Source organism: Haliaeetus albicilla, chromosome 21, assembly GCF_947461875.1.
Source record: "Haliaeetus albicilla chromosome 21, bHalAlb1.1, whole genome shotgun sequence".
Classification (NCBI taxonomy): domain Eukaryota; kingdom Metazoa; phylum Chordata; class Aves; order Accipitriformes; family Accipitridae; genus Haliaeetus; species Haliaeetus albicilla.
Window position 1 is genome coordinate 4,757,175 of NC_091503.1, and position 11,523 is coordinate 4,768,697.

The 11,523-nt window shown below is 44.5% G+C and overlaps 1 long non-coding RNA gene across 1 annotated transcript; it reads left to right on the plus strand.

The window, feature by feature from the left end:
* The first annotated feature begins 9 nt into the window (after positions 1–9).
* Positions 10–6,483, plus strand: LOC138690294 (uncharacterized). The gene is made up of 2 exons (XR_011329108.1): positions 10–312; positions 3,934–6,483. It is a non-coding gene; the product is annotated as an uncharacterized lncRNA (long non-coding RNA).
* The last annotated feature ends 5,040 nt before the right edge of the window (positions 6,484–11,523 follow it).

Consider the following 11,523-nt stretch of genomic DNA (forward strand, 5'->3'; position numbering starts at 1 on the left):
AGGAAGAGGACGAGGAGGAGGAGGAAGAGGACGAGGCCTCCTCGCCCAGGGCCGGGCCGCGGACTCGCCTGACGGCCGCCTGGGCGCCAAAGCCCCCCGAGGCGGAAGCGCCGTTGCCGTGACGACCAGGACTGCTGAAAAGCGGCCGTAAAGCGCCTCAGCGGGGCCGCCGGCCAGCCCTCCCCGCCGCCCAGCAGGATCGATGGGACGCCGCTGGACCCACGGTGGTGACTATCACTTGGGGGGCTTGGAGAAAAATTTCTACCTTTTCTCCCTTTTTTTTATCACCTCCCTCTTTTTTTCTTTATTTTGGTAAGCGATAAAGTCAACTGACCCTTGGTTATCAACGCTGGACCTCGTTTGTGTCTCAGTCTTGCTTCGGGTGCATCCAATTTTTATTTTCCCTTCCATACTCTTGGAACGGGACGTTTTGACTGGCGTGGCGGGCAGGATCACCTTAAGCGACAGTGTTGATACCAAGGTTTTAATTAGTAGAAGACATAGTTAAAGCAAGGCAGCTCTTGGGGAGAGGGAGCGGGACGTTGAAATTTATAATTAGTTAAATAAGGCAGCCCTCGAGAAGGCCGCTCCCAAAGTGTGACGGGATGGAGAATGACTCTAAAGTATTGTTAACGGTTTTGGATGAACAAGCCGCTAAACCCTCACTGCTGGGTTTGGAGTGGGCTCGAAAAAATTGGTATAATGTGCAATTGATTGTGGACCGAATTATTGCCTTGCAGGCCGAGGCACTGAGCAAAGGAAAATCTGGTTTTGTGCGGTATTAGGTGCAGCCTTGTTAGCTGCTGTGGAAGAGAAGGGACAACAGGATAAAGCTGAAAGCCAAATCATTGTGTTGTTACAAGACCTGGTTAGAACCCTGCAGGTGCAATTAGAGGAGGAAAGGGCTAATGCCCGTTAACTCAGAGATGAGTTATATGAAAGACTGATGAAAGAGGCGGAGGATATGTCAGAAAAGGGATTCAATAATGCACTAGGAAGGACAGAGGAGAAAACGCCAACTTAGCCCCTGTCCCAGCTAAAAGATTGGCGGGATTGCTTGGATAAGCTATCCGTCCCACTGCGGCCACTGATTAAAACCGAATATTCATATGAAGATAAGGAGGACAAGGCTCCTCAAATAACAACAAAAGAAGTCCCCTTTACAGCCACCAAATTGTCTAAATTAAAAAAAGAGTATGGCCGGACTCCTAAGGAGTCGGAGATGGAGTATGTTTGGAGAGTTTCACTTACCGGGGGTGGCCAGATTTTATTGACAGAAAAGGAAGCTGAAGGGTATTGGGGACCTGGTGTTTCCCTAACCACGGGAAACTATCGTGCCCCTTGGTCACTCACACAGCGAGCGACCTATTGGGCTGGAGGCTTGAACCCCTTGGAGAGGGGAGACCCACTGGCCATGGTGGGAACTGTGGACCAGATAATAGAGAGTGTTCAAAAGGCAGCTTGTTTGCAAATGATGTATGAGAGGGAGTTAGAGCCATGCCATGAAGCCCCTATGATGACGCCAGTAGAACCAGAGAGAATGACCCCTCTTACAAGGGGTTCCTGGAGTCCTTAAAACCAATGGGGATTCAATTACAAGGACAAATAGCCAGTCTGTCGAAAGGGGAAAGAGCTGTTGCCTCTCTAGAAGGAGTAGTAACCCCCAATCGTAATTGCAGAGAGCGGAAAGTCTGGACGTGAGGGGAGGTGGCTCAGGAGTTGATTAATTATGGGCGAAAGTGCGGTCCAGTACCCTCTGATAGGGGGGACTTTAAAGCTATTAGGCACGTGGAGTGGAGGATTCCGATGCAGCAGTCGGGACCTAAGAAAACAACGCCTCCCATGAATCATGGAGGTCGGATAAATGTTAGTGAGAAACATAAAAAAAGAAGAAACAGTTTGTGGATTTTGGGGTTGCAGAAGGGAATCACAAAGACGTTAATAGATGGACAGCCCACTGACAAACTGGAATTATTAGTTAAAAGTTGGCATTCTGGAGAGGGACCAGAGAAACCTACTTCTGCTACGGCCCCTCCCCTGGAAGGGTCTCAGAATGAAAAGGAGGTGGGAAACTTCCTCCTTCATCCTCAGTAGGCGAAGGGTGGATGTTTATCAGAAGGCTTACTGAGAATTCAAGAGGGGACCTATTAATATCTTGCCCCATCAGCCCCCATAAAGTCACCATAGTGGTCTTAGGAGAATACCCAGTGAATTTGCTGGGACTAGACCTGTTGAAAGGAAGATCTTGGACTGATAATGGTGGAAAGGTGTGGGCCTTTGGACGGGAATTTCCAAGTTTCAGCTTATTGCAAGCTGCCCCCCTCCTTCCTCCCTCTTTAGTTACCAACGTCAAACCTTACCGCTTGCCTTTAGGGGCCCAAGAGGGGATTGCCCCAGTTATAGAGGAGCTAAAGGAGAAAGGGATTCTGGTCATGACACACTCCCCATACAACACCCCTGTATGGCCTGTCTGCAAGCCATATGGCAAATGGAGGCTGACTGTGGATTATCAGCAGCTCGATGTTAATACAGGACCCCTAACTGCGGCAGTGCCTAATACAGCTGGATTAATATCTATTATTCAGGAACAGGCCCACAAGATTATGGCTACTATTGATGTCAAAGATATGTTCTTCATGGTTCCCCTGCAAAAGGAGGATCAGAATGGTTTTGCCTTCACGTGGGAGGGTTAAGAATACACCTTTACCCATCTCCCACAGGGATTTAAGCACTCGCCTACTTTCACACACAATGCCTTAGCATAGGAGCTTTTGAATGTTCCTCCTGCAGCTGGAGTTACAATATATCAATATATTGATGACATAGTTATCACAGGGGATGAAATCATACCAGTACAGTGACGCAGAATGATATCATTAAACACCTAGAATCCCTAGGATTACAAATCCCCTCTGGGAAAATACAACTTCCTGTGCAAGAGGTGGAATTTTGGGGTAGCTGGTGGAAGGGAGGGATGGTACGCCTTCCCCCAGACACTCTAACCTCCATAGATCAAATAAAGGTACCGGAGGATAAGAGGGAGTTGCAGCATGTTTTGGGATTGCTGGTGTTTTGGAGAAAACACATTCCAGATTTTTCGATAATTGCGAGACCCCTGTATGATTTACTACGGAAGGGAGCTGAGTGGAAATGGACGCCCCTCCACAACGAGGCCTTACAACTCCTAATCTTTGAAGCCACTACACACCAAGCACTTGGTGCTATCCACCCCACTGACCCTGTGCAGATTGAATGGGGATTTGTAAATTCAGGATTGTCAATACATATGTGGCAACGAGAGCCTGATGTCCCTACACAGCCCATTGGATTTTATTCCTGTACCTTCAAAGATGCCAAAAAATGATACTCTACTTGGGAGAAGGGTCTTTTTGTAGTAAGTTTTGCCCTCCAAGAAGCAGAAAGGACTATTCATCGGCAGCCCGTTATCCTGAGGGGGCCATTCAGAGGCTAAGGGAGGAGGGGATCAAATGGGTATTCCATACACCCTATTACCCACAGGCCAACGGCATAGTCAAGGAGACCGTTAGTTCTCTCAAATGATTCTTGAAGCCTCAAGAGGCGAACTGGGCCGATCAATTATGGGAAGCTGTTAGGCAAGTAAATGACTGGTGGGGAATGAACGGGTGTCCTAAACTTAGAGCTTTCTGCCCGAAGCCCCCTTCCCTGACACCCGCAATACCAGGACCCAATCGTGAACAGAATCCCTCCCATTTTCCAGGACAACCAGTGCTGGTAGAGTTACCTACTGTAGGAGCTGTACAGTTGGTACTCACTAGCCCACTGAATACATATGCCTGGAAAGCAAAAGTTGCTTCTGGGAAGGAACACAGGATAAATATTCGATGGATTGTTCCCTTATTTTAATGTCGGTTCTGAAAAGGACCGAACAGATTTTTATTTTTCTCTTCGTAGGTAGCCTGTTGAATGAAGAACCCCGGACCGTGAATGCAGACTGTCATATTTGGAATATGCATCAGCATCCTACTTGTGGGACTATTTTTAATAATCATGTGGGGGTGCTGTTTGTATTTGTATGGTTATGCATGTTGTATGTGTGTGCAGCAAACCAAACCCCTGGAAATGAGAATAATCGGAACCTCGCATGGGAACTCATTAAGGGGTTTGTAAGGGTGTGGAATCATACCAATCAAGGTATATGTGTTGCTTTCCCAGAATCAGCTGAACAAGGGTTGCGATTTTTTGTGACTCCAATTGACCTATCTTTTATCTTTAACGTAACCAGTACCAATACCACATCAAAACTTTATTTACCTATGTCCTGGGTGAACGATTATGACAACACCACCATTAAATGGCATCGAAGACCAATGGTCCCTAGTCTGCAGGAAACTTGGTCTCCCCTCTTCGGTGATTTAAATGCTGATCTTATGAATAAAACATGTAACGTCAGTGGTCCCGCCTTTAACCTTACTATTGACAATACAGTACAGGCTGGTCCTTTAGTGTCATTGGGAAATCACTCTCACGTTAGGGGAAATAATGCATTTTCCCCATTTATCACCCCGTGGAAGTGTGAATATTACCCCTGGGACCCTATTTTTGACCCACTAACAATACCTGATTATTATGAAGCTGACTATAACCTGAATGTAACGGTCAAGTGGTGTATTAAACTTCCTAACATGAGGGCAGTTGGCCCCTTAGATAAGGATAATTTGATGTGGTTTTGGTCGCGAAATGTTACTGTCATCGAGCCCTTACAATCTGGCAAAAGCCAAAGGTGGGAGCATAGTTTCTTGTTTAATTGTACTCGAACCATCACATGTGAGGATGGTCCTGGAGATCCTCCAGAGACCTGGTTTTTGTATGGAATACGAACCTTGATAAGAGATATGTGTACTTGCTGGGGATATCCCTCCATGGGATGGAAAAATAATGACACCCGGTGCAATACCACCCGGTCTAATGATACGTCGCTACAGAGAGTCTGCGGCATTCCATATACTCATTATCCAGTTCAGTCACTACCCATTGATTCACGACCGCCTGTACGTTTTATGGATTATAAGGATCGGTATTCATGTAGAAATAGTGTATACCCTACCCCCTTTGGTTTGTCATGGGTGTGTTCAAATGGCAAGTTTTATTCCTATCTGATGTTAGAACAACATGCAGGACTAAGTTGTGGGGTTGCATTGCCATCTCTTTGTCCTGGTCACGTTTTCAACATTACCAAATTATCTCATAGATGAGGGTGGTGTGATATTTTCGTCACACCCACTGTCAAGACCTCAATCAGCAACCAGTAGGCCAGATCGGGTGATTACAAGAATTCATGTCCCAGACTATTACACCACAGGGCAAACGATATCATTAATGTTTGAAAATATATTTGCCCCTTATCATACCCTCAAACGGCACCAGTTTGTATTAGAGAATATCACATGGCAGGTACATTAAGTAAACGGAATAGATATGCCTTTGGGGAACTAAATGTGCAAGTCCAGCAGGTTTCCCGAATGACTCTTCAAAGCAGATTAGCCTTAGATATGTTATTGTTAAAAGAACAAGGGGTATGTGGAATGTTAAATTTATCTGAAGCCGAATGTTGTATTACCGTTTATAATGCTTCACCCTCAACTGTGGAAGCCCAAGCTAAGATGGAGATAGCTGATCAGACCAGGGAGTTATTCCGATCGATCCAACCCCATGATTGGTGTGATGGGTTGAACCCTAGATCATGGATTACTACCATCCTAAGATCATTGGGACTTACTGGATGGGGGAAATGGTTAATCCAAATTGGAGTGGCTATCTTAACTGGCTTGGTATTTTTCATGATTGGCATTGGCCTAGTGAAGTGTATGGTAAACCACTTGATGAACTCACGTTCCTCCTCTGTTTGCTATATTTGAATCACCACTGTGGAAGAAGACTACATCGATTTCCCCCGAGGCAATGTCAAGCCATGGGGTGGTGTAAAGGACTCTGAAATATATTTGCGAGACTTTGTCTCGTCATTGCCTGTTTAATGTTTGCTCTGCCTACCTGCTCTGGCTGGCCTGGCACTTGGAAGATAAGCAGCAAAACCAGGATGTTCGCCTCTCATCCTTGCACAGTCACCATAACAATGGCAGCGATTTGTGCAATCACCAAAACTACAGCCTAACGTCTTATGCCTGCACGATTGAAGGTCAGTTGGCGTTCATGGCATTTAGAGGGGGATCCAATGACTAACAACCCCCTAAAGAGGTGTCTGCGTGCACCATCGAGCTGGGGATTCACGCGATCATCACATGAGTGCCAAAGCCTACGAGGCAGAAGTGCCATTGCCCTGACTACCAGACTTGGGCAAGACTGCTGAAAAGCAGCCGTAAAACTCATCAACGGGACTGTATAAAAACAGGCATTAGGCAAGCACGGGCAGAGCTCTCCCCACTGAAGAAGAGGATCAACAGGACGCCGCAGGATCCATGGTGGTGACTATCACTTGTTTTTTTTTTAAGAAAATTTTTCTATCTTTTCTCCCTTCTTTTTATCATTTCCCTCTTTTTTTTTTTTTTTTGTAAGCAATAAAGTGAATTGACCTTTGGTTACCAACTTTGGACCTTGTTTATGTCTTAATCTTGCTTTGGGTGTATCCAATTTTTATTTTCCCTTCCACACTTTTGGAATGGGACAGGGAGGTGGCAGGCAGATACAGGCCTGGTAGGGAATACCTTACAGGAAAATGATTCTGTAGCAGAATGCAAAGCCACCAGTATGGTCCTCTGCTAGTTCTCCCTGTCAGCAGGTCCATGACTAGCACACCTCTTTTTCTCCAGCTCTTATTAATCTCAGCTGGTCCTATGAGTCTTTGGCTATTTTTATAGTGCACTATAATTAACATCCAGTACAGATGACTGGGAATTTTCCAACCAAACTACAGAAGACACCAATGAATAAGAACTGGTTGTGGGAATGTGTTAATATCGATGGAAATTTCCTTTGGGAAGACTTCTGATCCAAATTGTATACTTAAAATAGCCAATAAGCTAGGCTCAGTTTTAAATTACTCCTTGGTCTGACTCAACTCTGCAACCTAACCACCAGGCTGCAGGCAAAAGCCGAGTGTATTTCCCAGTTTCTGCTATTGGAATGGCCCACTTCTCATGATTTTCATGATGTTCTGTGGAGCAAGGACCTGAACCTTAGTTCCCACCATCCCAGATTAGAGTCCTCACAGCTGGGCTTGCCAAAATATTTCTTAACACGGAAAAGCTTCAAAGGGAGAAATTGAAACATCCTGCCCATTTCTATTCTTTCCAGGAATAGTCAGCCTGAGGGGGGTAACATGTTCCTGTGTAAATGAAGACACAAGAACAAGGACTTAACCTGAGTGGCCTAGAAGATCACCCAGGCACATTAGCTATTCTGGGACAACTTCCTTCACCATCGTGGTGGATTTGGGATAGTTTTAAACACACAAATTGGTGTGGTATAGGAAAAAAACATTCCCACCCAGTTCTAGCCCTGTGGCTGTATGGAGTCGCACCAAAAGCTCATCTGGCTCCCAGGCCCTTGGATCTAGGCAAACTCAAAGTTAGCTTAAAATTGTTTCCTGCACCGAGATTACCATGAGTTGGTTCTGGCCCTTTATAAATTATCTTCTGCATCTGCAGAAAAAACTGTTCAGGGAAGATTTAAGCTGTACATTTGACTGGATACTAGTTTGCTAGGCCCACCCCTGCACGATCCTCAAGTACAGACTTTCATACATGGCTCCCACTCTGCCCGTGGGTACAAGAAGAAGATTTTTAAGGCAATAATGCCCAGGAGCGCTGATCTCAGTGCGGTCCTACTGTCCCAGGCGACAATACCGTGAAAAAAAGGTCCCAGTGTCTGAAGAACTTCCTCCCTCACCTACATCCTCCAGTACTTACGATATCATCTAAGGGGTCGGGTTTTGGTCTTGTGTTGGTGGTTTGCTTGTTTTTAAAGTAGATGATAAGGTGGGAGACAGAGGGCAAACAGCGATGGGTCAAAAGCAGTCTCTCTGCAGGTTTGGAGGACTTCTGTGTGGAAATCTGGGCAGGAAGCAATGTATTTGGGAACTGTAACAGCCCTGCAGGTTTCCTATTCGGCTGTTACCCAGGTGGACCTTGAAGGAATTTCCTTTTAGAAATGAAAGAAAAACATGTGGTAGTATCTACATGCACTATTAAAGAACTTGAATATAAACACAGCATCCTGAATTATTTTTTATTTAGAACAGATGGTATTTAAAAAGGGAACGCAAAGCAAGTACTTAAGATGGGATATTCACAGTACAAAACAGGTGAGTCAGAGGAAAGGTTCCAGTCTTGTTTTGCAAATTAAATCGCTTGCTGGAAAAACAAGGCTACTCCCATTCTCAACAGAACAGTAGCAAAAATAAAATTAGGGGCCTCGTTCCAGCCCTTTGTGCACGTGTCAAACACTGACACTGTTTTTATTCAGGAAACATGATAGACAGGACTTGCAGCGATGATGCAAATCACGACTGAGTGTACTGGCACAGAGCTGCAAGGGGCTGAAGGAAATATGCATAATATCCGTTGAGTCTGGATCTGCTCTGAACTGTTAGTCACTCAATTCTGCAAGAACTGCTGCTGTAAACCATGAAAGGACAGGGGTTGTTAACCTCCTGCGACACTGGCTGGCGATGGGAGGGTGGTTAAGTCTTTCTCGTTTGCTGACGCATCACAACCTCATCGCTTCACAGGACTCTTGCAACGAGTCACGGATATCTTCTTTCAGATCATCAATTTCCTAAATGTTAAGGCACTGTCACTTTTTTTTAAGCAACCCAGAAGAGATTACTGTGTTTACAGTGCAGAACTGGGGGTCCCGCGGTCTATCTTCTATTCCCTGTAATACTGCCAAATGGCAGCCTTGGCTTGGGACCTGGTGCTGTGAGTCAGTTACCTTGTATTTAAAAGAAACTAAAGCTTCCCTGCACCCAAGACTTGTCAATTCTATTTAGTTATGATGAAAGAAATTATCCTTTTTGTTGCAATACATGCAAATATTTTATACTTCATTACGTTAAAGTCATAACCACAAATATGACATTGCCCAATACAAAAAAGGAATCAGAAAGCATTTCAACAGAACAGTTCTTAATGGTGCTTTAGAAAAGATACCACTGCTTTGTAATTTCCTTTTGCAGCAGATGTCACAACAACTAATGAGAGCTTGTCCATTGATATAATCCAGCTTTGTATCAGGCAATTCAAACTATTCATCAAAAATTTTCATTTGATCCTCAAAATCCAGGTGATGAGCTTATCTTTCAAGACTTGAATAATCATTTTGGAGTCACGTGATAAAAACATATGTGCCATATGCCAGCATGTAAATATACAGGTATGTAGTCCTAAAGGAATTCCTCATCTATGTATCAATAACATACGGTATTGAGATTTAATAGGTTAAGATTTGGTTTTATAATTCAGGCTATGCGAGCGATTTGTAAATTTCCGTGTTTTGCCGCAAGAGCCCTGCTCAGCAGTGAGCCACGTCTCCTTGCTTGGCCTTTTACTGCTCATGCAGAGGCTGAAGTTCTTTGTCTTGCCCTTGATGTCCCTGCCAGCTCAAGCTGAGCTTTGGCTTCCCTAACCCCACCCTGCATGCCTGGGCGATATTTCTAAAGCCCTCCTTTGTAGCCTGGCCCTGCTTCCCTCTCCTGTACGTGGCCATTTTGCAGTGGAGCTGCACCATGAATCATAGAATTGTATAATCATTTAGGTTGGAGAGGGCCTTTAAGATCATCGAGTCTAACTGCTAACCTAGCACTGCCAAGTCCACCACTAAACCACGTCCCTAAGCGCCTCATCTACACGTCTTTTAAATACCTCCAGGGATGGTGACTCAACCACTTCCCTGGGCAGACTGTTCCAAGGCTTCACAACTGTTTCAGTGAAGAAATGTTTCCTAATATCCAACTAAAACCTCCTCTGGTGCAACTTGAGACCTTTTCCTCTTGTCCTTTCGCTTATTACTTGGTAGAAGAGACCAGCACCCACCTCACTACACCCTCCTTTCAGGTAGGTGTAGAGAGCAATAAGGTCTCCCCTCAGCCTCCTTTTCTCCAGACTAAACAACCCCAGTTCCCTCAACCGCTCCTCATAAGACTTGGGCTCCAGGACCCTCACCAGCTTCGTTGCTCTTCTTTTTATATATCTTAAGAAAACAGTACAAAATAAACTTAGGTTTTCCTTGATGCTGTGAAGGGTTTGATATTTCTGCCAGGGAAAAATCTCTAAATTTTTGCAACTGAAACCCATATTTTTTCCTTACAGAAGAGATTTTTAAGTAAATTCATATAGACTGGTGATGAACCTAAATTGAAAAATGGTCAAGTCTTTTGCAGAACAACTAGTGTCAGAGTTCTCAGATAGTCTTCCTTAAAGACTACTAAACCTTCAGTCATCTTGTAAAGAAAAGGCTAACCGTAACTAATTTTTGCGGTCACATGAGTTCAGCAGGAAATAGAAACGATCACAGAAGTCAGCTATTTTTGTTTTCCTGGAGAAATTTGTCAAAGAACTGGTATTTGCTCATATGTTCAGTAGACACACGCACAAAAATACTCAGAGAAGAGCCAAATTAATCATATATTTCAGTACTCAATTTCCCCAGTAATTTAAATTCCTTGTTCCATGACTTGAAAGCCGTGACAAAGTGTTCAGACTCACAATATTTTTTGAACTCTGTGCCTCGTCTTCCACACCAGGATTTTCTACTATATCCAAATTTTTCTCTCAACTTTGGCTATTTTGGAAGCCATCTTTTGCTACTGTTAAGTCCAACACACTTTCTGCAACACAAGGATCTGCAGGAAATGAATATTTGTGATTATTCATACCTTTAAGCTAATGCAAGGCAAGGACTGAGGGGACTGGAATTTTGTACAGAAGCTCTCCTGGAGCATGCAAGTGTATGATGGAGTAGGGCCTGTGTATCCTAGAGGCAGCCTCCAGAAAAGGAAGCAGTATTTACAAGTCGGAGAATTTCTGTGCTTGAGGTCCAAGAGACTTCATGTCCAACAGGCAGGTTTGCTTTCCTTCCAGTCAGTGCAATTCCAAAGGAGTTACACCGCTCCCAGAGCTGCTTCACTGTATTGCACGGACACATCAGTCTGCTCAGTAGTTCAGGGCTCCTTACACCATACATCACTGCATGATGAAGGCATTATCCCTGTGTTCGATATACAGTGGACTTCTATCTCACACACAACAGTTTTAGACTTGGGATTGCTCAACTCAAAAATCAAAGAGGACATCTTCACTGTGAATACTACTATGCTAGCCTGGTCAAAAGGAACAGTGGTAGCTTGGCAAGACTTGATCTGGGTTGGAAAGCTCACCTGAAAAACTATTTAAGTAACGGGACAATTAATGTGTTTTATGCCTAGTGCAGTCCCAAGCTGTCATGGTACTCACAGGCCATCCTAACTAGTTTATAGCTAGTTCAGTCAGGTCTGCATTAGGCTGTCTTCCCAGAAGTGGCTTCAACATA